This window comes from Molossus molossus, unplaced genomic scaffold (assembly GCF_014108415.1).
Source record: "Molossus molossus isolate mMolMol1 unplaced genomic scaffold, mMolMol1.p scaffold_m16_p_13, whole genome shotgun sequence".
Taxonomy (NCBI): Eukaryota; Metazoa; Chordata; class Mammalia; order Chiroptera; family Molossidae; genus Molossus; species Molossus molossus.
Window position 1 is genome coordinate 61,269,798 of NW_023425348.1, and position 5,881 is coordinate 61,275,678.

A 5,881-nucleotide genomic window follows, 5' to 3' on the forward strand; every position below is an offset into this window, starting at 1 on the left:
AAAGTGCTAGGACAAACATTGTTAACTTGTATAACAATTCCCATCCCGATACTGGCAACCTCAACATGAAAACATTGTGGGAGACTGTTTGCATGGCATCCATTTTGCAAAAATCTGCTCTGCCATCTCTTGTCCCAAGGCAGGATATCTCTGCATCTCTGCATACAATGTTTCTGCATTCCTTTAAGTAACCATTTACTCAGCCAGTTATGCTCTGTTTGTCTTTTGTTCCACCTGTGATATTTACATGATATTTACTTGAAATTGCTTCGGGGTGGTCACCACAAACATGGCTTGGCAACAAATGTTCTTGTTTTTCTGCTTCTTGCCATATATATACTGTGGATCTCCCCAGAATAAACTAGACTTGATCAGAGCCCTGTCTTGTCTCCATTTCTCGTGTCTCTTGTCCCTCCTCATCCTCACTCCCCCTCTAGAGTCCTCTGTCTCTTGTCCCTCCTCATCCTCACTCCCCCTCTAGAGTCCTCGTTGCTCGACCTGCGGGACGGGTCAAACATAACTCCCTAAATGTTAACTGGCTCCACTCCCCTAATATTAAACATAAAAAACACATGGGAAATATAGAAATTCAAAAAGAAGTAACATAAACCACTCATAAATCATAAATGAAAACTATTTGTGGGACAGCATGAATGGCAAATGGTCTACTGTGTAAATTTTAGAATGAGGCAGACAAAAGTTTGAAGGCCGGTTTATTTTCTCCTCCTTCCCCTGCTTCAGCTTCATCTCTTTGGATATCCGATGTCCACAATGTCTAGTGGTCTCTCAGTAATTGCATTATTATTGTGCTGTCTTTGTATGACTTCACTTAATGCATCAAATTTAGCAATGGCTTCATCAAAAGCTGTCTTTGCAAGAGAGCAGGCTTTTTTTGGGGAGTTCAGAATCTTGTAATAGAACACAGAGAAGGTAAGGGCCAGACCCAATCTGATAGGATGTATTGGTTGCATTTTCTTTTTGCTGATTTCAAAAGCTTCTTGGTATGCTTTTGCAACTGATCCATAATCTCTGTCTTGTCATCCCCTGCAGCAAACTTAGCCAAGTAATGAAACTGTCTAGTCTTTTTGTTGTAACCCAGGAGATCGACCACACTCAGACTCCATTTTTCAGTTTTTGGGGATGTTTTATTACCTGCGCAGGGACTGCAGCCAACCTACACAGAGGAGAACTGCAGCCCCGAGCTCAGGGGGAGGGTTGCTTATATAGGGCAGGGGTCATTCAAGAGTTTAGCAGAGCAAGCAAGCTGCGTGTACAGAAGCCGAGGCAGTTAGCGATAAGCAGGAGGGAACGGAAGAGGGAGGGAGCTGAGGCGAAAGGGAACTGGGTAAACTGGGTCAGCATACATCTGTTCTGCTATTCATTCCATTATCCAAGTTTTAAAAACTAACAAATTCGAGACAGATATCAGCGGTCAGTCAGGTGCAATACACACATGTTGAACAGTTACAGTTTTATGGGGTAAAGGGAGCTTCAGTTTCTCCCTATCGGTTTCTTTACAGAGCATGCAGGACACTCTGGCCTTGGGGCCATTTCTGTCCTCCCTTTTCTTGAAGGATGTTGCTTTTCAAATTCCCAGTGAAGGTCAAACTCTAGTTAATTTTTATGGGGCTAAAGCCCTCTATAATATTCCCCATTGTTCATCTTGCTGTCTCTGAGGTTGTTAATTAGGGCAGCTTAAAGACAAGTTGGATTCTAAGGACAGTGAGGTACAACATTTTTCCATTTTCAAATAGAAGACCTTGATCTCCACTTCTGAAGCAATGGAGATCAAGAATTTTTGCATGAGAGACAGTATTGCAGACATCTCTTAGCTCAGGCTCAATGTTTTCTCTGTATTCTTGAGCCATCTGCTGTTTTTTTTCTCAGCACCTTCTGTCTTATACTCAATACTAGAGATGACCCTCCAAGAGGTCCTACAGGCTCCTACAACAATTTTATAAGCAACTGAAAGTCCTCTCCTCATTGGATAATTCAGATCCTTGCTCAATTATGACTTCATGCAGGCGCCATGTCATCTTATCGATAGCTCAGCCTGCTCGGCCACTTTGGCCTTCTTCACAAGCTCATTTTTATCCATGACTGAATGTTCTGTGTCCAAACTGAGTGGCAATAGACTGACAGGGACTCAGCAGTGTCTGGTCAGCAGTGGCAGTGAGTCTCCCGGCTTGGGGTCTTAATCCCTGACTTCTCAGAGGGAACTACTCACAGCTAAAACAGCTCTCAGCTGCTGCCTGTGAGCACCCAGACAGCCCTCTCCTGCCTCTATAGCTCCTGCCAGGTCCGATTTGGTGTCCACTTTCCATCCCTGGTTACAAGGGTTCTCTCCAATTCCGCTGGATTTTGCCTATGACTTATTTTTATTTTATTTGTAATTCCCATTCGGTCCTGGGAGATGATCTGTGAAGCTTCCATTCATTCTGTCTATTTTTCAGACGCACCAAATTTCTCTTTAAGTGCATGCTTTGTGTCTACGAGCATGAATAAACGAGTTATTGAAGAGATCGCATGGAGATATGGGGATTAGGTTGTCATTCTGGGCAGAGAATATTTAAAGCTTATCTGTCAAAGGAAGTGCAAAACTGAACGGAGACAAAGACTATTTGACAGGATGAAGTCCACTTTAATATTTACACACCATGTAAGAAGCATAGTCACTGTGGGCAATGGAACTCATCTGCAGTTGCCTTAGATTAGTTTCTCCCTTCTGCACAACTTGGGAAGCAGTATTTTAAGGACTGGGGTAGTAGGTCACTGTGCCATAGAGGATCACTGGGGAGTTTGGGAAAGTGGAAGCAGTGTATGCTGGGATAAAAAGTGGGGACAGAGAAGTCACTGGGTTACAGAATCCTTTCTATAAAAATGTCTTTGCAGAGATTTTATAATCTCTTGTGTCTCCTTGGTCAAGCTGGAAGACTATTGATCAGTATGATGGTTGACATTGGCCTAGCCATGGTGACTGGAGAAAGGTGGATCAAGGTTAGTTTGAACTGGCTGGATGGAGGGAAGGACAGTCAGGCAGAGAAAGAGGAGTCAAGCCGTGGCGAGCTGAGCAGGGCAGGAGGTGGAACTCTCACATGAGGGTGCTGTGCCCCTTCTCACTGAGATATGGTTGTCCCCCGTCCTTGTATAGGAAATCACATGGCTCTCAGGCTCTTGGTGACAGTAGATAAGGCCCAACTTCTTTTTTTTAAAAAAAATTTTTTGAAAAGAATTTGTAATTGTTTCTCCTGGGCTTGACAATTACATTAATTGAGGATTTAAGAGTTAAGTAACATTTTCCTATCTCTACAACCTCTTCATTTGCTTTCCTAAATATTATTCCTTTAATTCCCCTCCCCTGAATGCTTATATAATTTAGAGTGAGTAATACACAATGTGTCTTTTAATCATAGGTTGACTTTATTGCTCTCTAACAGATACATGTATTCTCATTGTGTTTCTTTTTTTAAATTTTATTTTATTTTATTTTTGTTCCAGATGTTTCTCCTTTTTTACCCCATTGACACCCTCCTCCCCATCCTCCCTCCCTCCCCCCCCACCGCGTCCCTGGCTTTGTTGTCCATGTCCTTTGGTTATGCGTACATGCATATAAGTTCTGTGGTTTATCTCTCCCCCCTTTCCACCACCCCCTCTACTGAGGATTGTCAGTCTGTACCTTACTTCCATGTCTCTGGGTCTAAACTATTCCTCAGACTGTTATGTTCATTATATTCCAAAAATAAGTGAGATCATGTGGTATTTGTCTTTTTCTGCTTGGCTTGTTTCTCTTGGGATAATACTTTCCAGGTCCCTCCATGTTGTCTCAAAGGATAAGAGATCTTTCTTATAGCTGTATAGTACGCCATTGTGTATATGTACCACAGCTTTTTATCCATTCGTCTACTGATGGACACTTGGGCTGTTTCCAGATCTTAGCTATTGTAAATAGCTGCAATGAACATGGAGGTACATATATTCTTTCTGATTGGTGTTTCAGGCTTCTTAGGGTATATTCCTAGAAGTGGGATCATTGGGTCAAATGGCGGTTCAATTTTTAATTTTCTGAGGTAACATCATATTGTTTTCCATAGTGGCTGCACCAGTCTGCATTCCCACCAGCAGTGTACTAGAGTCTCCTTTTCTCCACACCCATGCCAACACTTGTTGTTTGATGATTTGTTGATGGCGGCCATTCTGACAGATGTGAGGTGATACCTCATTGTTGTTTTAATTTGCATCTCTCTGATGATTAGTTATGTTGAGCATTTCTTCATATGTCTCTTGGCCATTTGTATGTTCTGTTTGGAGAGGTGTCAATTTAGTTCCTCTGCCCATTTTTTAATTGGGTTCTTTGTCTTCCTTTTGTTGAGTTGTATGAGTACTCTATATATTTTGGAAATTAACCTCTTATCTGATGTGTCATTGGCAATGATGTTCTCCCATTCAGTGGGTTGCCTTTCCATTGTGATGGTTGTTTCTTTTGCTGTGCAGAAGCTTTATAGTTTGATGTAGTCCCATGTGTTCATGTTTTCCTTTGTTTCTGTTGCCTTAGGTGTATCAGTGAAAATTCTGCTGTGTATGATGTTAGAAATTTTGTTGCCTACATTTTCTTCTAGAATTTTTATGGAATCATGGTCACATTTAAGTCTTTTATCCATTTTGAGTTTATTCTTGTGTATGGTATAAGTTGATGGTCTAGTTTCATTCTTTTGCATGTAGCTGTCCAATTTTCCCAACACTATTTATTAAAGAGGCTGTCTTTACTCCATTGTATGCTCTTTCCTCCTTTGTCAAATATTAATTGAGTATAATGTCTTGGGTCAATTTCTGGGTTCTCTGTTCTGTTCCACTGGTCTATATGCCTGTTCTTGTGCCAGTACCAGGCTGTTTCTTTTTTTATCCTCACCCAAGGACATTTTTCCATTTTTTATACAGATAGAGTGGGAGGGAGAGAGAGGAGGAGGAGAGAGAGAGAGAAACATCGACGTGAAAGGGACACATCAAGTGGCTGCCACCCGCACGACCAACCAGGGCCAGGGACAAACCGAGGCACGTGCCCTTAGCGGAACTGAACCCAGGTCTCTCTAGACCGCAGGCCGACACTCTAACTGCTGAGCCAAACCGGCCAGGGGCAGGCGGTTTTGATTACAGTAGCTTTGTAGTATAACCTGAAATCTGGTAATGTGATTCCTCCTACTTTTTTCTTCTTTTTCAATATTGCTGTGGCTATTCGGGGTCTATTTTGGTTCAATATGAACTTTTGAAGTATTTGTTCTAGTTCTGTGAAATATGTTCTTGGTATTTTGATGGAGATTGTATTGAATCTATAGATTGCTTTGGGTAATATAGACATTTTAATGATGTTAATTCTTCCAATCTATGAACAAAGTATGTGTTTCCACATTTTTATATCTTCCTCTATTTTTTTTTTTTTTCTAACCTCCTGTAGTTTTCTGCAAATAGGTCCTTTACTTCTTTGGTTGAGTTTATTCCTAGGTATCTTATTTTTATTGCTGTGATGGTAAAAAAAAAAAAAGAAATTTTCTTTCTGTGGGTTCATCATTGGTGTATAAGAATGCCATTGTATCTTGACATTAATTTTGTATCCTGCTACTTTACCAAATTCATTTATTAAGTCTAGTAGATTTTTGATGGAGTCTTTAGAATTATCTGTGTATAATATCATGTCATCTGCAAATAATGACAGTTTTACTTCCTTCTTTTCTATTTGGATCCCATTTATTTTTCTTCCAGTCTGATTGCTGAGGCTAAGACTTCCAGTACTATGTTAAATAAGAGTGGAGAATGTGGGCATCCCTGTCTTGTTCCTGTTCTTAAGGGAAATGCTTTTAGTTTTTGCCCATTGAGTATGATGTTGGTT

General features: G+C 40.9%; 1 pseudogene; it reads right to left on the reverse strand.

Annotated features, from left to right (window-relative positions):
* Positions 1–669: 669 nt before the first annotated feature.
* Positions 670–2,098, reverse strand: LOC118628426 (annotated as a pseudogene).
* Positions 2,099–5,881: the final 3,783 nt, after the last annotated feature.